Source organism: Phyllostomus hastatus, unplaced genomic scaffold (assembly GCF_019186645.2).
Source record: "Phyllostomus hastatus isolate PE091 unplaced genomic scaffold, TTU_PhHast_1.1 phas_contig_1162, whole genome shotgun sequence".
Lineage (NCBI taxonomy): Eukaryota > Metazoa > Chordata > Mammalia > Chiroptera > Phyllostomidae > Phyllostomus > Phyllostomus hastatus.
In genome coordinates this window covers 12221548-12242710 of record NW_025333537.1, presented here as the reverse complement: position 1 = coordinate 12242710, position 21163 = coordinate 12221548, and the positions used below count along the sequence as shown (strand labels likewise).

The following is a 21163-nucleotide window of genomic DNA, read 5'->3' as shown; positions in this document are numbered from 1 at the left end:
CTCCCGCCTCTGCGGCCAAGGGTTCGTTTCCGGAGCAGTTTTAGGTTCGCAGCAGAACTGGGCGGAGGGGACGGAGGGGCCCCGTGTCCCCCCGGCCCCCCACGCGCGCAGCCCCCACTGTCAGCGTCCCCACCAGGCGGTGCACGTGGCACAGCCGCGGAGCCCACACGCACACGCCATGGTCACGCAGCGCCCGCAGCGGGCGCAGGGCTCACTCCTGGTCTGTGTGCCCCGTGGGCTGGACACACGGCCTCATCCAGAGGACGCTCGCCGCCCCAGACCCCTCCCTGCACCGCCGGGCCCTCCCTCCTCACCCCTCCCAGCGTCTGCCACCCCGGATCTTCCCACCGGCTCCTCGGTCTGCCTGTTCCGGAAGGGCGCGTGGCTGGACCCCGCAGCGCGCAGCCGCCTTCTCAGGCTGGTCCCTCCTCCAAGGGACATGCAGTCACGGCTCCTCACGCACCTCCCGGCCCGGGGCTCACGCCTCCCAGCGCCGAGTGACATGCGTGCCGCGGTCCGCAGGGGCCTCGCGTGTCCACCCACCCTCCGCTGAAGGACGTCTTGGTTTGTGGAAATAAGTTTTTGATTCCTTCGGGCCAGTGCCAAGGAGCATGAGGGGTAAGTACCTGAACCCAAGTTCTCCAAAGGCCGGGGGCTGTGGGACGCCGTGGTCGCCAGCGCGCCCGGCGCGTGTGCTTACCCGGTGGCACTGGCCGGGCGCTGGCTCCGTGCCGGGCGCGGGAACTCGCGAGCAGACGCCCGAGAGGAGACGACGCCTCTCGGGTTCGTCGAGTGGACACGCAAGGCAGGTCCTGGCCGACGAGGGCCCACCGCCCGCCCTCCTGCGCGTGAAACAGCAGGGCTCCGTTGCTCTCTCAAACGCCGGATAAGCTTTTCCAATTTTTAAAAAGTGAGAAATGTACGTCAAATTTCAAATTGTCACTTCTGGTTTAAAGTAGGACACGAGTTACCATGGAGACGAGGAAAGGGGGTTCGGGGCGGGCCGCAGCCCAGCCGGCCCTCAGCCAAGGTCTGGTGACCCAGTGAGTCGCCCCGGCCTGAAGCTTGAAAAAAAACTGGGAGGCAGGGGGGCGGTGGGGGGACCCACAGGGAAAGGGCGTCCCAGGCCACCTGCATGGACGCCAGGAGCTCGGTCGGAAAGAACAGCCGTCAGGCCTTCGCTCAGACAGCGCCTGCTCACCAGACGCCTTTGGGCCCCCCCCCATGCTGAGAAGTCCCCCCCACACACACACACCCGTGCCGGCCACTCTGTGCCCACCATCCCCCCAGGTTCCCAGAGCTTCCTCCCTCCGACACGTGCTGAGAGTGAGTGATGACAGCGATCCCCTCCCCCCCTCCCCCCCTCCCTCCCTCTCTCTCTCTCTCTCTCTGCCCCCCTCTCAATCCCTCTCTCTCCCCCTCCCTCCCCCTCCCTCCCCCTCTCTCTCCCTCCCTCCCATTCTCTCCCTCTCCCCCCCCCACTGTGACAGGTGACAGAGAGGGAAACCAGCACAGGGGTGTGTGAGGGTCCCGCCGCTGCTACCTGGAGTTTCTTTTTTAATTGGATGAAAACAGCCAGGTGCCAGGGGTTCCCGTCGCGCGTGGGTGAGTGGACGTGTGTCAGGTTATCTTTCGTGCTCCGTACCTGTTTCTGATCAGGAAACGTTTCCCTTAAAAATAGGACACGGCCGCTGCCAGCCCCCCCGACCGGTCTCCCCCCGCCCCGTCTAAACCGGGAACGTGTTTCCCCCCCACCACCACCAAGCCCCCCCCCCCGAGGTTCTCGTCGGCGCCGGAGCTGGCTCGGGGTGAGCAGCCGACCCACCGCCCCAGTCCCCGCCGCAGGAGGAGGGTGCGGCCGCCTCCCTTCTCTGTCCCCACATCCTCCACGCTCCCTGCACACGGCACGGGTGACCTTATTTCCGCTCCCAGCGCCTCCCGGAGCCGACGACGACGACGCGCCTCGGTGACACGCGGGAGCGTCCGGCGCCTCCCCCGGCTCGGCACCCACGCGAGAGGCCCGCCCGCCCTCCTGGCTGGACCTCGACCCCAACGGGGCCGTGGGGCGAGCCCGGCGGCGGCTGAGAAGGCCGCCACCACCACCCGCTGTGCCTGGCTGCCCCCGTCCGTCTTCCCGGCAACATCCCGAAGGCCCTCCCGGGAAATGGCCTTGGGCCCGCCCCTCAGTGTCAGGCTCGGGGCGCCCCCCCCCGTTCCCGCCCTGCCCCCAGCCGTGACGAGGACTCTTGTTCTGTAACAGGACCGCGGCCGCCTCCACCACCGGGTGTCCCTGAAGGGGACAGCAAGGCCCCGAGGACAGACGGGAGAGACGACACAGAACGGAAGCCGCCTCGGGGTGTGGGTTGGGACCCTGTCGGCTCTGCGGGGCTCACGGGCCGGCGCGCAGGGGGCACCTGAGACGGAGGCCGGTGACCAGAGCACGGGGAAGCCAGGCTGGGGCTGGCCACCCGGCGGGGGAGGGGCCGCCAGGAGCCACCCCGTCTGACCCCGGAGCGGCTGCTGGAGACACCGTGTCACACTCAGTCCCTCGTGTCTGCACGCTCGTGGAGGGAGGGCCATGTCCCCAGCTCCGCTCGGGGCCCAGGGACGCATCCAAGGGGAAGTGGGGGGCAGAGTCACACACACAGTGAGCGAACTGGCTGCTTTTCAAAGCGTCTGCTTCTCCCGGAGACCCGCTCTCCCGCCCCGTGGGGCCGGGGCCTCATTAAACGGGGTCCTGCCTCAGCCTCGCAGGCAACTTGGCCCCCCGGTGGGAGCAGCCACTAGTGATGCCAGGGTCCCGGGGTCTCGCCCCGTGTGTGCCGGTCAGCAGGGCTCCTCCAGATGGCCACAGCTGCTGCAGGCCACCGGGTCACCAGGGGCCAGCCGACACCTGCCATCGGCACCAATTTACTCCCCGTCCCGGTGTTCCCCCGCTGAGAGCTGGGGCGAAACCCCTGCCCAGGAGTGGCCGGTCTGCCCGTCAGGGGCCGAGACACCGCAGGGGCGGGGCCGAGCCCGTGGGCGACCCAGCAGGTGCGCTGCCCACACAGCACAGGTCACGAGGATGCCCACGTCCACCCGCAGTGGACCATAATAAGACCGCAGGCCTCTGCGTGCAGGGACCAGGGAGCTCACTGCTCGTTGCTTAGAAGGAGCAAGAACTTTGAGTTTTCCCCCAACTTTCAGACTTACCCAACTGCTGTTCAGCAGCCCCAGTTACGCATCCCTCCCAAGTGGGACACTGAACTTCCGCTCCCGCCCCCGAGACCACCGCCCATGGTGCCCCCCTCCCCCCCACCCCAGAGGCGGCGCCCTCCATCCCCACTGGGGTCAGCGCCCAAGCTGTCCTCTTGCCTCCGCGGCCCACGTCCGGCCTGTCCAGAGACCCCGCCGGTTCCAGCCGGGAAACACGTGGGTTTTTTTAATAAAGGTAACTACTTTTTTAAAAAGATTTTATTTATTTATTTTCAGAGAGGGAAGCGACAGCAAAAGAGAGAGAAAAACATCAATGTGCGGTTGCTGGGGGCCATGGCCTGCAACCCAGGCATGTGCCCTGACTGGGAATCGAACCTGCGACACTTTGGTTCACAGCCCGCGCTCAATCCACTGAGCTACGCCAGCCAGGGCTGAAACATGTATTTTTTAAATGGTTTCACCCCCGTCCCCCAACACGTCTACTACGTGGTGGACCCAGCCAGTGTCCCCTCTCCCCCGCAGTCAGGAGTGCCACAGTCCCCTCCTGAGTGAGTGACCGCTTGCTGCCACCCGCCCCTGCGCCCCGCCGGGCTGTCCCTCCGCGGCAGCCGCGTCCTCCTGGGGAATCGGAAGTCAGGTCCTTCCGCTCCGAGTTCGGGACCCTCGAGGGACCCTCGCCTCATTCTCGGAGAAGCCGACGTCCGCACAGAGCTCCCCACGGCCCCGCGCGAGCAGCCCTTCTGGCCCCGTGCCCGCTGCTCCCTGCGCACCTCCGCCTCCACCGTCCCCGGTCACTCTGCTCCGGCCGCCCGGGCCCCGTGTGGCCCTCGTGTCCTGAGGCCCCTCAGGTCCTCGCCCCAGCTGTCCCTTCGGCCTGGACCTCCTGCCCCATGGCACCTGCACCCCCGACCCCTCCCCCGCAGGACTCCCCTGCGACGCTGTCTTCCGGGCGACGAGGGCTCCTCGGTGCCGCCGCTGGAAGGCCCGTCCCCGGCACCCGCCGTCCCTGTCCCCCCCCGACCCGGCTGGGTCTCGGCGGCTCTGGGCACCTCCGAACGCCCTGCGTGTCACCCGCTTGCCTTCCCCACGGGCCGCTCTGTCTGCTGGGCTGTGAGTGTGTGGGGACGGCCTTCTCTCCGCCTTTCCCATGATGCCTTCGATGCCCAGAGAGGCGCCCCTGGGAGCACCCCACGGACGCCCGAGCTGGGGGGGCCCGGGGTGCCCCCTTTGACTCCCCAGCCCTCAGCGCGCCACTCTGACCCGAGCGTGAGGTCGCCGCCGTCCGTCCCGGGCGGGGCCCGTCCACGCCACGCTCATGCCCACCCATCCCCCAACGCGGACATGCACCCACGGCACCTTCCCGACCCCCGCCCCACCGGGGGGACTGTGTTCTCCGGGGTCAGCTTCCCCGCCGCCCGGGCCGCCGCGTCGCCACCCGGGAAATGCACGCACGGCCGCCCCGCCCCCAGGGCCGCGGGCCCCGGTCGCCTCGACGCCGGTCCGGCCACTGCTTCTGCGCGTTCTCCGGCGTTTGTAGCTGACGGCGTGAGTGCGCCCGTGTGACGGCGGCCCCTCGGGCGCCACCAGGCTGGCCATCACCGGCGCTAACGCTTCCATCGTGGTGCGGACGTTCAGCACAAGCTCTGCCTCTTAACCGAGTGCAAACGTGCGGACAGGGTGCCAGCCACGGCCGGTGTTCCCCGGCGAATTCCGAGCACTCGTGCGTCTCACACTCAGCGCCGCCGTGTCGAAGGCAGGGCCCGTGACCGTGAACCCAGTGAGACCGCTCTTCCACGCATGTCCCACGAGGGACAATGACCGTCTGCCCTCTCTAAGGAAGTGCCCACCGGAGTGAAGAGTGGTTTCTGCCCTGGAGGCCGAGCCGGCTGCAGCAGCAAGGGGCGCCGTGGCCGTGGGATGGCCCCTGGCATGGTGAACACGGCCCCGCACCCCCCCCCCACACACACACACTGGGGAGGGGCGTGAGCTCGCTGGGAGGCTGCACAGCCTGGGGCGGCGAGGGGTGGGTTTGGTCTCCGGCCTGACACCCAGGCCAAGAGAAACCGCTTCCAGGTCCGAGCTGCACAGCTGCTGTGATGGCCATGACTCTGTTCCCTCTGGGGCCGGCTGGCTGAGTCGGCCCCAGGAGAGGGGCTGGGGGCCCGGGAACCACACTTTCTGGACGCAGAAAGAGGCCGCGGGTGAAGATGCATGAGCTTCCCAGGGGAACGGGGTGTGGAGGAGGTGACGAGTGTCAGCTCCAAGGAGGCCGGCACGGCTAGGAGGGCAGGGGAAGCAGCCAGGTCCGCGCCCGTCTCTAACCCTGTCCAGTGTCCCAGTCGTGCGCTCGCTGGCTGCGTCTCCAGGTTCAGAACTACAGCTCGTTCATTCGCACGCCCAGCACACCTGAGTGCACGTCCAGCACACCTGAGCTGCACGCCCAGCACACCTGAGTGCACGCCCAGCACACCTGAGCCCAGCACACCTGAGTGCACACCTGAGCCCAGCACACCTGAGTGCACGCCCAGCACACCTGAGTGCACGCCCAGCACACCTGAGCTGCACGCCCAGCACACCTGAGTGCACGTCCAGCACACCTGAGTGCACGTCCAGCACACCTGAGCTGCACGCCCAGCACACCTGAGTGCACGCCCAGCACACCTGAGCTGCACGCCCAGCACACCTGAGTGCACACCCAGCACACCTGAGTGCATGTCCAGCACACCTGAGCTGCACGTCCAGCACACCTGAGCTGCACGCCCAGCACACCTGAGTGCACACCCAGCACACTGAGTGCGTGCCCAGTCCCGTTCTCAGCACTGGGGGGGTCGGGGTGGCCAAGGCGGACGACACCTCTGCTCTGCTGGAGTTCGTGCCCTTCCGGAAGGAGACACTAACACGCAAACGGAAGAACAAACAGGGCTTCTCGTAAGTGGGGAACTCGGGAGCCCTGAAGGGCCTTCCCCCAACACTCCAGCCCGCGAGCTGGACACCGGGGGCGACAGCAGCTCCAGCCTGCGTGAGCCCGGCTGCGGCCGAGTGACCGCTTCAGGGCGACAGGCAGCGGTCTCCCTCCCACACACGAGCCCAAGCGGTGAGTGCCAGTCCGCGTTTCCCACGGCCGCAGGGACCGGCGACTTTCAAAACCAGGTGCTATTTGGCCGCCCGAGAGGCTAGAGTGGTCAAAGCCGCCCCCACCCCTGCCCCACCCCCCGCAGCTGGACCCCGATGGGCTCGGTGTGCGCGAGGAGTCCGCCTCCGTTGACTTCAGCCACTGAGCCCCGGGGGGGGGGGGTGTTATCACGGCACAAACGAGCCCACCTGACCACAGGTGCGGAGAGGAGGGCGAGCGCCGTGAAGTGACGGGCGAGGGGCCGCTGGGACCGTGTGGGGAGGCCTCGCTGAGAAGGGCCGCTTGTCAGCTGAGAGGCTGCAGTGACGGAGGACGAGGGGCAGTGTGCCAGACGAGGGGACCAGCCGGGACAGGCCCCGAGGTAGTAAATTTGCACACGCCCTACACACGCATGCACACACACACACACCTGCACCCCACAGAGACCTAACTCCAGCTGGTTCTCTCTCAGCACAAACTGCTGCAACAGCTCCAGACAGTTCCGGGGGTCTGGGGGGCTGAGGCCCCCAGAGAAGGGAGGGGTGCCGTGGCCCCCCAAGTCGGGTGGACGTTGTCCCCCGCCGACGGGCTCCTGGTGCACGCACAGCAGGGAGCCATGGCCCTCGGAGACAGGCTCCATCGCGGCCCTGAGGCACAAGCCGGACAGCCCCCAAAATGCTGGGGCACTTGCCCACGGTGTCGCCATGCAGGAGGCACAGCACCGGGACTGAAACCAGTGTCGGACTCCGAAGTCATCGGAGTCACACCAGCCACCCGCTCCAGGAAGTCTCAGCGGCGCCGAGAGCGAGGGGCCCCTGAGCACGGCCCCCGGGTGCAGGGCGTTCTGAGCGGGGGGGTCGCGCGCCCGGCGTGGGAGAGCGGCGCACCCGCCTGAGGAGGAAGGCAGGGGACACACGGAGGAGGCGGCGGCGGTGGCGGGGCGGGAGCCAGCCGAGAGCCAGCGTCAGCCCCAGCGGCCCCGCTGCCTTACGCCAAAGCCTCTCTCTGGTACTCGGGTAAGCGGATGTAAGCTCCTTCTGCTCGCAGCTACAGCAGAAAAATGAAAAACAGAGCCCTGGCTGGTGTGGCTCAGCCGGTTGGAGCTCCGTCTTGTAAGCCGAGAGCTTGTGGGTCCAACACCCCGTCGGGCGCAGGCGGGAGGCGGCTGGTCGGTGTGTCTCCCTCCCGCCCCCTCTCTGAAGCCAATGCGTGTGTCCTCCGGCAAGGATGTTTTTAAAAAGCATAACATGGCAGCGTGGAAGTCCACGAGGACGTGGGCAGGCAGGTGGCCCCGCCCCGCCATTTCCGCCACGGCGACATTCCCCGGGGTCGCCCTGCACCGCACCTGACGGGCGCGGCGAGCCAGGGGGAGCAGCACATCAGGACCGAGAGCCGGCAACACACCTCGCTTCTTACAGCCTTGCGCCTCCTTCCGTGGGCAGCCCGACCTTTCCAGAACACAGGCCCCACGGCCTGCACGGCGCCCCCCACCCCCGGCCGGTGAATCTCCTGAATCGCAAGCACGCCAATGACAAACCTCCCAGCCACCATCCGGAAGCTCATCTTGCCACCCCGGGGGGACGGTTTCCCCTCCTCCCCTGCTCCAAAGCCGAGCTAGGAGACGTCTGAGTCCCCCCGTGGCCCAGACAAGGGAAGGGCCCCCCCCCCCGGAGCAGAGGGCGATGACGTCATTCCCGGTGCCCTCACCGTCGCCGTGGCTCCGACCCAAACGGATCAGGGGCATGAGGGGCCTCGAGCGGCCCCCGAGCCCGCGTTCCCTTAAAACGCGCAGAGAGACCTCTGCAGCGACTGCGGCCACGTGTTCGAAGCTCCTTAAAGGACTTTCTGTTGAAGGAGCAAGACACACCCGTGAGCTGCCGCCAAAGGCAGGCTGGCCGCCCTTCCAGCCCCAGCGCTGCTGGGGACCTGCTGACCCCACTGTGCCTGTGACACCGCAGGGGACAGGGGTGATTTCACGGTTCCTGGGGTGAGACGCTGGGGAGCCGCTGAGCTGAGTGGTGCTGACCCAGGCCCCTCGTGAGACCCCCGAGAGGCTGCGGCCGCCCGAGGGCTCGTCTGGGGCTGGAGGCGGCTCGCTCCCCCGGCTGTCGGCAGGAGGACTCGGCGCCTCACCTCGCCGGCGTCTCCCCGGACCTGCCGTACCCTCCTGGTGACCCAGCCCTGGCCTCTTCCGGGAGGCGGGACCCCAGACAGCAGGGGGGAAGGGGCGATGCTCCCACGACCCGGCCCCTGAAGTCACACACCTCACTTCTGCCAAACCACCAAACCAAACTCCTGAGCAGCGAGTCACGGCGCCCTGCCCACAGGCCCTGCCCACACACAAGGGGGACAGAGGGAAGCCCCGCCTCCCCGAGCGGGAGTTTCATGAGCACATGCATGCCCACTGCACAGCCTCACGGGCCTGCTGGGCAAATGTCTGCGGGGGGCGGGGGGCGGGGAGCGCGAGCCCTGCCCGCTGCGGCTCCCTGGGCTGGGCATCGACCCTCGGAGCACAGGCCGCCGGTTCACTCCCCGGTCAGGGCACGCGCCCGGGTTGCGGGTGTGGTTCCTGGTCGGGGCGTGGACGAGAAGCCACCGATCGATGCTTCTCTCCCTCTCTTTCTTCCATCCTTCCTTCCCCTCACTGTAAACATAAACAAACACAATCTTTTTAAAAATAAAAAATCGAGAGCTGAACTCAAAGCCCAGAGGCTGGCCAGAGCCGGGTCTGCACCCCCTCGGCCACTCAGTGCCCGTCAGCCGCCAGCCCCTCCTCGGTGAGCGCGGGCCGCGGCGCCTGGCGCCTGGCGCCGTGAGCGTCGGGTTGGACGAGGCTCGCACAGCGGTCCACGCAGCGCCCGGCGCTCAGGGGGAACCCGGCTCGCCAGGACGCGCAGCCTAGCGACTGTCCAGAGTAAAGGGGAGCCACTGGCACTCTCTGCACGGTAGTCCCTGGTGCCACCCTGCCCCGAATATAATTAAAGCTCGCGTATATACAGCTCAATAACAGGTCACTGGTTTTAATTTATTAAAACTCTGAGTTTTGAACAAACGAAAACATGGTGCCAGGTCGTTGAGGCCCCCAAGAAGTGCCCTGGGGGGTGTCCCGGTCCTGTGAGTGCTCACCGGCAGATTCTGCCTTCCAAGCGCAGCGGGGCCGACAAGGCCCGGGTGTCAGCCCCTCCCCTCCGGGGCCACCCTTCCTGGCCGCCCCTCCTGTGTGGGGGCGCGGGGAAAGCATGGGCACGGCGTGACAGGACCCCCGACTCGAGCAGATGCATGCCCAGCGTCCGAGACGATGCTGCTGACGCTCACGCGAGTGGCACACTCGTTCGCCGCAGCCCAGCTGCGCGGCCACGGACAGACTCCCTCTGGGAGCCCTCTCTGAGTCCCGGCCGTCAGAGGAGCGCCCGAACCCCAGCCCCCCAGTCTCCTTGGGGCGGGCCCCTGGGTGAGGTCGGAGGCCAGGCAGCGAGCACGCCCGGGCAGATGAGCCCGGAGCAGGAAAGGGACAGCGGCCGGCGGGGGTGGTGCCCCAAATGCACCGTTTCAGGGACGAGTCTCTCAGGACCAACGCCTGGCGAAGAAAAAGGCGGCTGAGTTGTCGTATGTTTAAATACACGTCGACGCGTGAGATAAAAGCCCGTGTCTCCATTCAGCCTTGTCCCTGACACCGGGTCCTCTTAGCAGACTGGAGCGTCACCCACAGACCCCGCGTCCCGCGCGAGTCCCCCCGTACCCCGCCGCGTCGGGGAGGCGTCGCGCTGGATCGGAGAATCCCCAACTGAGCGGCCCCTGCCAGACAGACGCACGGACGGCCTCCCCCAGCAGGCCGCTCCGGGGACGCGTGGGACCGCCCAGCGTGGGGGAGACGCCGGGCTGAGACACGGGAGACACGGAAACAACAGGACGGGGCGCACACACACGGGCCGGCGGGAACGCGGACGGGACGAGCTCAAGTCCAACAGGAGGTCGGGGGAGAAGGCGAGCCTGGCCCTTTCGAAAGTGAAACGTGAGAACGAGCGTCTCGGGGTGGCCGAGAGAGCGTGCGTCTTTCTCCCGGGCGCGCAGGGCGGCTCCGCTCGCTGGCCTCCCCGAGGCCGCGCCCCCGGGCACTGCCCGGCGAGAGGTGCGGAGCGGCCAGGCGAGCCAGGTCCAGGCTGGGCTCCGAAAGCACCGTGGATGCTCTCCCGCGGTTGCCATGGCAACCTCCAGGCGGGCGGGGCCCCAAGCAAAGCGTCCAGATGGCAGGCGAGCAGGGCAGAGCTGCCAGGCCATGCGGCCCGCCGCCCGGACCTGGCCGCAGCTCAGAGACCCCCTCCAGGCCCGTCGGGCGGCGTTCAGCCGTGCGAGATGAGGCTGCGTGTCATCGCAGCTAACCGTAATTACCCCAATTACCACCAGGCGCTGGACGGGGCAGAGCCCAAAGAATCCAACGACCGGAACAGGCCGCGGTTCCCGCTCTGACTTCCCTTGTGCAGGGACGGCCTCCGCCCGGTGGCGCAGGGAGGAGGAGGAGCCTCGTGGCACTTCCTGTGGAGAGGGACGCACCTGTCATAACCAGCCCACCTGGAGGAAGGTGGGAGACTAAGTGGGGCCACGAAAGACACGCTAAGTAGCGTTCCAGAGTCAAAGGTCAGAGCCGGCCGAAGCTTTCCGTCCCGGGCCAAGCGGAGAGCCGGCGGGCAGCCCGGGTGACAGGACCCAGGCTCCCCGAGTCTCAGCGCGAATTTTAAAACCAGCGCCACCAGGCAGCGGGGGGGCGCGGGGGGGTAGGCGGGGGGTCTTCGGGGCCTCGCACCTTCTCGGGGGACCTGGAGCCTGTCCGGCTCCCACGAGACGCTCTTAAATTCAGCCAGGAGACCCGCAGGGCGAAGACCCCGAGACACCGGCCGCCCACCAGGAAAGCTGGCCACCGACCCCAGTGACGACACGAAGTCCATCGAAGGACAAAAAGACGAGGACCACCGCCAGCAGCTCAGCACATCCCTGCTGCCAGGGTCTGTGGTCTTCCCACAGCGGCAGTGCCCGCCCAGCCGGGAGAGGGGCTCACCCAGACGCCACCCAGACCCCACCCAGGGCGCCCGCTGTCTCTCTTGGAGGGGAAAAACCAAACGAACAAACAAACAAACAAAAAACCCTCAACCAGTAGAAACAAGACCAAGATGCTTTTATCTACACTTTAAAAGGAAGCAAATTAAAAGCCAAAAATGCCCAGCTAAAAAATATTAGGACTTTACCCCTTATGACCTCGATGGTTGATCAGTTCTTAGTTGAAGTTGAAAAAATAGAAGAGTCTCGACACCAACAATATAACAATTTTGCCTCACGGTGGGGAGAGAAAAAATGTAGGTTCTTGGAGAGAGAGAGAGAGAGAGAGAGAGAGACTTCCCTGAAGAACCACCAGGCGAAGGAAGGGCGGACCGGCTGAGCTCTAGGGGGAGGGGAGGTGTGAGAGGGCAAGACCGGGGGACCACGCCCCGGAGCTGAGTCCCTGCGTCACCTGGCTGTCTGCGTGGCCCCATTTCCTCCTGATAATTTGTTTTAATTATGATGAGGTCGGTTTTGAGTTCGAATCTCTTCATAGCCCACTCAGGTTGGGCTGACTCCACCGCAGCCCCGCCCAGGTGTGGCTCAGCGCACTTCCCCACGGGAGACCCCGGGACACGCTGCCGGAGCCTCCCTCTGTCCCCCACCCGCCCCCCTCCCCGGAGGACTCCATGGCCGGGGCGTGGGAGAAGCCACACACTCGAGAGTCAGCGCTCTCACAGAGCGCCCCCTGCAGGCAGGCACCCCCCACGCCCCCGCAGCGGGCACGGACCGCACGGATGAACACGGGGTGCCCAGGGTTCACTGCCCAGGAGCACAGAGCAGGGGGCGGGGCATGAAAGGGGCGGTGCTTTGCACCGAGTGGTTTCAGACCCTCCGAGAGGCAGCCAGGAAAACGGAGCTGGGACGGCGAGCATTCCGTTAAGGCTGGTACCCGCGGGAGGAGGAGGAGGAGGAGGAGGAGAGGACTGGACAGAGAGACACTCGGACCGCAAGGCAGACCCGGGAAAGCCTCCCCTGCCCAGCGCCCGGCTCCGGGGCAAAGATGCCCAGGGGATGAGTGGGCCTCGGCCGGGGCAGGCCAGGCGCCAGCATCCCTGAGGTCCAGTCGGCTGGCCAGCGGCCGCCTGGGAAGGGAGTGGCCTCCACCCGGCCGGGCAGCTGCAGGGGCCCCCGGGGGCGGTAGCCGCTGGAGGCCGTCCCACACCGCCCTCCACGCTGTCACAGACGCCCGTGGACAATCCACAACACAGGAGTCCAGCTCCGCGTGGGCGACCCCAGCCATCGCCCGCAAATGGGATGTTCAACCTGCGCACACCCATCAGAAATAATCGCTGGAAAGCAAAATAAATTGCGTTTTAATGTTGGGAGATTAAAACCGCGCCCCCGCCCCCCGCCCGGGCTAGGGCCGCTGTTGGGCAACACTTCCTGGAGCAAACCGGCCTTCCCGGCCCCGGGAGGGCCTTCTGGGGGGCGCAGAGGAAGGCCCACGGGGAACAGCACGCTGCTCTGCGGGCCGGCGCCCCGGGCACGTGTCCTTCCTGGGAACGGGGCGGGGGAGGAGCTTTCACTTCACAACCGAGCCTGCACCCCCACTGCCAGGCAGCCGCTCCAGCGAGCGGCTGTGGCCAGAGGGCTCCCCCGGAATGGCTCAGAATGAAACCCAGCAGCTCACCATTCCGAGGGTCAAAGGCCCTGGGCTGGAAGCCGGGGGGCAGCGGGGGGGGAGGTCCGGGCGGGGGACCGTGTCCCGTCGAACTTACGACAGTCCCGTGAGGCACGCCCTACTGTTACTGTCACAAGAGTCTGGGAATAAAAGTCTCTGCCCCAGACACTGCCGTGCTGAGGGTCTCCAAGTACCGGCCTTTCCTTTACACAAAGAGCCTGCGGAGAAATGACACACCGCCACAAACGTTGGTGAAGCCCGCGACCCTCACGCTGACCCTCGCAGGCAGGGTCGTGCACTCAGTCAGCGAAACTTGAAGAACCGCTACTGTGTACCAGCCTGCCTTCCAGGGCCCGGGACACAGCGGCAGTGAAAGAGCCAGCCAGTCCCCGGCCCCCTGGAGCTGACGCTCCAGAACAGCGAGACCAATGACAACGAACACATGGAGGCCCCGGCGGGTGGGGCTCAGTGCACTGAGCACCAGCCTGCGAACCAAAGGGTCACTGGTTCGATTCCCAGTCAGGGCATGTGCCTGGGTTGCGGGCCAGGTCCCCAGTAGGGGGCGCATGAGAGGCAACCACACATCAGTGTTTCTCTCCCTCTCTTTCTCCCTCCCTTCCCTTCTCCTTAAAAATAAATTTAAAAACACATGGAAACAGCTTCCAAATGTAACTGCCAGAAAGGAATGAACACAGGGTGGCCTGAGAGTGACAGGCAAGGCGGACACTGTTGCGTTGTGGGCAGGAAGGTCTCTCTCTGGAGGTGACATCTGAGCAGAGACCTGGGGACCGCCAGGGGCCAGTGGTGCCGAGACCTGAATGCGGCAGCGTCTAGAGCATTCTGTCACGTTTGAATGCGAGTTATTACACTCAACACCGTCGAGCTGCGTCTCTGATGGGGAAACCAAAGCCGGTCCCTAGGCGCTCGGAATGGGGGGGCGCAAGTGTACATGAAGGAAGAAGGAAACACAGGAGAGACTGAGCTGCCCCAGGTCGGGAGACTAGTAAGTGGGAGCCGCGTGCTTCTACAGACGGATCCTCCAGGCGGTTTTTAAGGACCAGACAGACACCGGCCTGAACGAACAGGCCAGTCAAAGCCACACTGGAGCCTTGGCGGCGCCAACGTGTTCATGCAACACGGGCCATCAGGAGGGGAGAGCCCTTTGGGCGGCACTGAAACCTGGGCCAAGGGTAGGGCTTTGACATTTTGGAGGACACCAAGAAGACTCAATAATCAAGATAAAGCACTGTGCTGAAGATGGGTTGACCAGGTGGCCCGATTCATGGGTTGACCAGATGCCCCAGAGTGTTTGTTTATCTAGAGAAAGGGGAGGAGATTGGATCCTGGAAAGCATGCCCCACGCTGATGGCGTCCAGCCACCACCCAGCCCATGGGACCACAGCGTGTGCGCCCACTCCAGCCTCAAGGGAGGCCCGGGTACAAGTATCCTGCCACAGACAACGCCCCACGGTCCCCCCAGCGCAGTGGTCCGGGCGGGGAGAGAAGCCATGGGGTGATCGAAGGGGGGGCTTCAGTTAGCCGAGCGGCAGTTCACCTGCTTCCAGCGAACCTGGTCCTGGGGACAGGCCGCCTTCCCTGCGGCCGCTGATGCAGCCGGACAGGTGCTGACACAGGGCTCTCCACTCTCTGAGAGGCAGGGCTCCCACACCCTGGGGCCAGTGAGCTCCCAGAGGGAGCTGCCATCACCGGGCCCAGACCCCTGCCCTGGCCTTTGCCTCCCGGCTGGTCACCACGGGCCCCGGAGACCCGTGCAGGAGGCGGCACGGACGGCTCGCCACAGTTGAGCAAACGAACAGAAAAGCAAGACCCGCCGGAGAAAAGCGTCACTGTGCAGACCCGACGGCCACGGGCCCTGACTGCGGGCCGGCCACGTTGTCCTCCAGGGAGAAGACAGCCACGCCGTGGTGATGGTGAGCGTCCGTGGGACGTTCGCAGACACGTCCAATGGGGAGCCAGCCCACGCCGCCGCCGCCGAGGAGGGCGTGCAAGCATGTCCGCAGCCCGGGGAGCACCTGGTCGGAAAAGCCGAAAACAGTGACCACCGGGTCCCTTAGACAACGTGTGTGGACGCCTGGTCCGGCCCGTGCTGTCTCTGCAGGGCCGATCTCCTGGGGAAGAGTTCCGGAAAGTTCCGTGGCAGTGAGTACAGGCTCTGACATGAAGTGACGCGCAAAGTACATGCGACTTCACACGGCTCCGCCCGACCACAGAGAGGCCGGCGGCGCCCCCACGTCACTGATGAGCTGCACGAGTGCCCGCCCGCATTTTTTTTTTTAAAGAATCCCACAAACCCTTGAAAACAGCCCACCCCAGGGCAGCGACTTGTGGAAGCGATCCGGTCCCACAGCCTTTTCGGGAAACTCCGAACACAGTCCAGCGAGGACCGGGACACCCCTCCCAAACAGCCTCACGCGCACACACGGGCTTCCTTCCTCGGCCGGCCTGCTCGCACTCCCGCCCCGGCTCGGATGCAGTCCTGTAACATCCCCCGGCCCCTCCAGGAGAGCCCCTGCGCCGTCCTGGGCCGGGCAGGGCTTCAGGTCGGGTGTGTTTCAGCGGCCGAGAGCGAGCCGGGTCTCCACGGACGCCCTCGGTGACAGGCCTGCTCCCCGTCAGAGCTCTGAGCTGAGACCCCCGCCCCCCGCCCAGCTCTGTTTCCAAGACAGCAGTTAGTGCCAGTGTTTTCTGGCTCTTCACTCGCATCCCCTCCCCGTTCTCCCCGCCTCGGGGCGCCAGGTCCTCAGTCTCACTCCTTCCCTCCTTTCGATTTCCTTCGACCCCCCCCCACCCCCCAACGAGGCGCCACTCCAGGCCCCTGCCCCATCAATGGCTGTTTGTTGCGTTGTACTGGACGCGGCCGGCTCACTCGGCGTTGATGCACAGACGCCTTCTGTCCCAGCGGCCGGGGGGCCCTGCCTGGCGAGGCGCGTTGCGAGTTTGTGACGAGTCCAGCGCGGCGCGGACTCGTGTTCAGCCCTACAACTGCAGGTCCTCTCGTGTGCTCGCAGACGCGGGAAAGAGGGTCAGCACAGAGCACTCAGAGCCTCGCCTCCCGACCCGGAGACGGGTTGCAGCAGCTGCTGCCGTCGGGTTGGGAGTGAGCATCAAGGGAGACGCCGCGCCTGGGAATCCAGAGAAAAGCGACAAAGGACACAGGCGAAGGACGCAAACCGGGAAGGGCGGCGGGCGAGATCGCCCGGGACGCGTGGTCTCCGCCTCCTGGAGACTCTGTCTGTGGGTGTGCTCCCTCCCGAGAGGCGGAGCAGCAGAGGGTCTGGGACGTCTTCCAAGCTCCGGGGGGTTCCGGAGGGCCGGGATGTTGTCTTTTCTACACTGGAGCATGGGGTTCGCTGCCCCGGCCCCGTCTCGGCAGGTGCCTGCAGGGGAGGCTGGCTCTGCCGAGAGGCCAGGCTTGCAGCTGGCACTTGGTTTCCAAACAGGCGGACATGTGTCGTGGTCACCTTCGCATCCCGTGGGCTGCCGGGAGTGACTGAGAGCATCACACGCACATGCACAGAGACACACGTGTGCACACACAGAGACACGCCTGTGCACACACAGAGATACACCTGTGCACACACAGAGACACGCCTGTGCACACACAGACACATGGGCTGGTCCATGCAGGCGGCTCCTCCTCCCACCCTCTGCTCTCCGCTGCACGAACAGACTCCCGGTGGGACCCTGAGCCGGGGAGAGGGGGGCCGTGAACTCCCCGTCGGGACCCTCTCCCCCACCCAGCACTTCATTTCAGACGCCAGATCACGGCTGGGCGCTGGTGCCTTCCAAATGGAACGTCGTCACCAACACTCGGCCGCTTGTTTCTGGAGACGGAAATCTGGCAGGGGCGAGCGGGCCGCGCCAGCAGCGGTGGGCCGCCGCCAGGGCCCCCGCGTTCCGTGTCCGACGAGCCCCCCGTGAAAGCGCCATTCAGCTCCGTGGAGCCACGTGCAGCCGCCAGACAAGAGCAGATTCAGCGCGGACAAGCGACGCCTTCTGTCGGGCCTGGCCCCGCGCCTAGGGCAGGGGACGGGGACAAGCTGCCCCGACAGCAATTAACACGGCAGCGACAGCCCGGACGGGCCGCGTGATTGGCCGCGGCACAGCGACCAGCGGGGCCGGGGGACCGCCACCTGCCCCCGCAGACCTGCAGAGTTTAAGGAGCTCGTGTGCCCGTGGGGTCCCCACGAGCAGACTGGACGGAGAGCACAGCACGAAGGGGCTTCCGGACCCGCGTGGCCACCCAGGCTTCAGGCCACTTCCCAGGAAGTCTCCAAACAGACCGATACTCCGCACTCGGCCAACGGGGACGGGCTCTGTGCCGGAGAGCTTTTCAATAACCTCTTCCTTGCCCCCGGTGTCTGATGCATAATTTACTTCCAGGCCAAAGGTCTCCAGCAACACCGATATGAACCTTTTAAAAGATTAAATTTCATCATGATAGGATTATAAAAACATGAGCACCGGAAAAAAACTCGTGGAGGTTGCAAATAAAGGCTCTCGTTGCGAGGCTGAGGACACTGGCCAGAGGAAGGGACGTGTCTGTTTGCAGACACTCAGTGAGCCGGGGGCAGCCGGGGTGCGCCCCCCCGTCCGCCGGCCCCCCTTCCCCGTGCTGGACCAGGGGCTGCATCACCACTGCACACTGAGGCTTCCTCCCGTCGTCCTCAGGGGGGAACGAGGGAGACGGAGGAGAGATGTGACGAGAAAGGCAGCTCCTTCCGCCACCGACAGAAAGGTCACCGAGTGCACTCATTTGAAATGCGTCCCACAGAATTTGAAAGTAAAATGCAGGCCGCTAGTGCTCACGAAATGTGAGTGAACTAAAAAAAAAAAAGAAAAAACACCATCTAATGTTGGAGTGTCTGTCCATGCAAGTCACTGAGATGCAGAGGAAGTAAGTGAGGTTATTAGGAGAATGACAGGAGACGCGGTTTAAGACGGATCTTGGTGTCGGAGATGAGAACACTTGCCTCGGAGAGCAGCAGCTCGGCCCCTGGTTCCCCGGACAGTCTCGGACACACGGCAGACCAAAGGCTCCGCGCGCAGGGAGGGGAAGGGGCCAGCGGAAGAATATTCAATTCAGAAATAAAATATTCATGCCCAAAGCGCATACAGAGCATCTCCAAAGCCATAAAGAAATGCCAGTTGGTAGCCAAATGACACGAACAGGGCTCTCGCAGAGAAGAAAATACGAATGGCCGATAAACAGATGAACAGATGTTCGGAGTTGCCAACAGTCGCTTTAGTGGGAATCAGAACAGCAAGGAAGCATCAGCGCCACTCGGCCAACCGGCCGCACCAAGGGGCAGGGGGCGGGGGGCTCGGGACACGTCCAGCCCCCGGAAGAGCGCAGAGGTGAGAGTTGGCCCACATCACCGGGAGGGGGGACCGGCAAAGCCACTTGGGAAAACGGTTTCCTGCTTCCAGATGCCCAAAACACGCCGCCACCCTGGGCCTGAGCGCTCCTGCTACCTGAAACTTTTCTAGAAAAGCGCTTACACCCGTGGGTCCCCAAGACGACGTGCGAGCACAGTGAACCCACCACACGGGAAGGAGCAGAAATGCGTCGCCCAGCGGCCCAGGCGCACGCACTGCGGCGTCATTCACGGTGGCCGGGACGCGGGGTGGCCTCCGTGCCCGGGGACGGGTGGGCAGGCCGTCTGCGAGGCGAAGAGGCGGGAGTCCTGCCACCCAAGACGGCGTGGGCGGGCCCCGAGGGCATGGCGCTGAGGCGGTCGGTGGGGCAGACAGAGGAGGCGCCAGGGAGCTCCTCCCCGGGCAGCTGCGGGGTCAGAGGGCGGGCACGGCGGGCGCGGTGGTCAAGAGGCGCGAACTCCCAGCTGCAAAACAAACGAGTCTCCGGGATGGGAGTGCGTGTGCGGCCGGGGTCAGCAGCGTGTGTGTGGTGTGTGTCGCACGTGGAGAAGCAACGTGCAGACCTCGACAGCCCCCTCAGGAGAATGAACGCTCCTGTGACCACGGGCAGTGGCGCGTGTGAACCAGACCTGGTGTGGCGGTCAGTCCGCAGGAGACAAAAACAGCCGGTCCGGACACTGGACACGTGGCACCAATGTCATGTCACACGGCAACCGTACCTTCACCTTTCCTAAGTCAGGGTGGGAGGAGACGCCTGCTCCCAGCAGCAGTGGCTGGTACCCCCAGCCAGGTGGCGAGAAGAGCCGGCCAGGGTACAAGGATGATGAGCTGACGGCACCACAAAAACAGGCCAAAAGGTGAAGCATCGCCGGGCCGGACTCCAGGGGACGAGAGGAGCCCGGAGAAACCACAGCCCAGGGAACCGACACCCGTGCACACGCGTGTGCCCGCACTCCGGCTCGGGAACCCCAGGGCCACCGCGTGGGAACGAGGGTGAACCAGACACGGCCACCGCCCGAGTTCTTCCCGCCCATCAGGTGGGTCCCTCACAGGGTTCGTGACGGAGACCCGCGCCGACTCCGGTGTCCCAGACCCCCGGTGCGGGGCCCCGCAGGGCACACCCAGGCCCTCTGGAAGCCAGGGGACACCCTCCGAGGACTCGATCCCACCGGCGTTTCTGAAAACACAGCGAACCCCAACCAGGCACCGGGGAGACGGGGCCGGGTGGGCTGTCGAAGCTGGGCAGTCCGGACGGCGGACCACAGACCCTCGGGGCGCGACACAGCGTTCCCAGGCAGAGACCCCGGTCACTTTTTAATGTTTTATCACGTCATCGGGAAAACAATTCCAATGTACAGAAAACTACGAGAACAAGAATATTGTGACAAATACCCAGATTCACTTTCCCTTGCTTTCTTCTTTGCTTTTTTCCCCAGATTCACCAGTTTCCACTTGATTCACCAGTTCCACTCTGTCTGTCCTGTTGTTTGCGTTCTTGCCGGCTCACTCTCACGTACATGCTCGCTCTCTCTCTCTCTCTCTCTCGCTCTCTGACTTGACATTTGAACACCAGTGTTTACTTCACCAAAGCAAACAATCTCTAAAGAAAGAAGTATGATGATTTCCATCGACGAAGAAAGACAATTTAACACAATGCAATATGATAAGTCCTCACCGCAAGGCAGAAATAGAAGAAAACTACCTCAATCTTATGAAATACATCCACAAAAAATAAACACTGCGGCTAGCATTGTATGTAGTAAGTGGGGAGAGACCGAATGCTTCTCCTGAGATCAGGTTCCCAACAGCAGCGTGAAAAGAAAGAAAGAACGGCTCTCCAGACTGGATGAGAAGTCGCCTGTCCCTGTTGCCGGGTCACGTGACCGAGGGGCACCCACACAGAGAGTTCTCGGAGAGCCGCCAGAGAAACGTTTTTAGAGTGACTAAGCGAGATTAGGAAAGTCACGGAAGATAACGTCCATGTAAAAAGCCAATTATACTTCTAAATTAATAGTTGGATATTAAAATTGTAAACAAGAATACCCTTTGCAACAGCATCAAAAAGCAGGAAATACTTAGGGGATACATTCAACAAAGTATTTGCAATGCCCTTACACTAGAAGTAGGAAATGTTGCCCAGAGAAGTTTGAAAAGGCCCACGTGAACTGATAGCGATCACCTATTCATGGATCAGAGCACTCGCTATTGTTAAAAATGCGTATGAACTCTCCCAACTTGGTCTCCGCATGCAATGCAATCTCAATCAAAACCCCGGAAGGCTTACTTTTTTTTCTAGAAATTAATAAGCTGAATCCAAAACTGATTTTGAAATTCAAAAGACTCAGAATAGCAAAACAGCTTGGAAACAGAAGATAAAATGTGAAGAAGTTACAAACACCTGGTCTCAAAATAATGAGGATGACGTGGCCCAGCAGACGCACCCCTACCTGGGCCAGAACAGAGTCCAGGGACGGGGGTGCAAACACCCGTGCGGCCGACAGATTTTCAACAAGGGCATCACGGTACTTGAGTGGGGAGTTTGTTCTCAACAACCGTGCTGGGCACTGGGCAAAAAGCGCCATAGGAAAGAAGGGAGAAAAGGACAGAGAGGAGAGAAGGATGGGATGAAGGAAGGAGAGAGAGAGAACCAAAAAAGGGGGGGAAAAAAAGAGAGCGGAGAACAGGATCCTCACCTCAGCCACACACACACACACACACACACACACACACACACACAG

At 64.1% G+C, this 21163-nt stretch overlaps 1 protein-coding gene across 4 annotated transcripts in view; it reads right to left on the bottom strand.

The window, feature by feature from the left end:
* TMEM132B (transmembrane protein 132B) overlaps positions 1-21163 on the bottom strand; it is a 151732-nt gene that overhangs the window by 24792 nt on the left and 105777 nt on the right. The window lies entirely within an intron of this gene.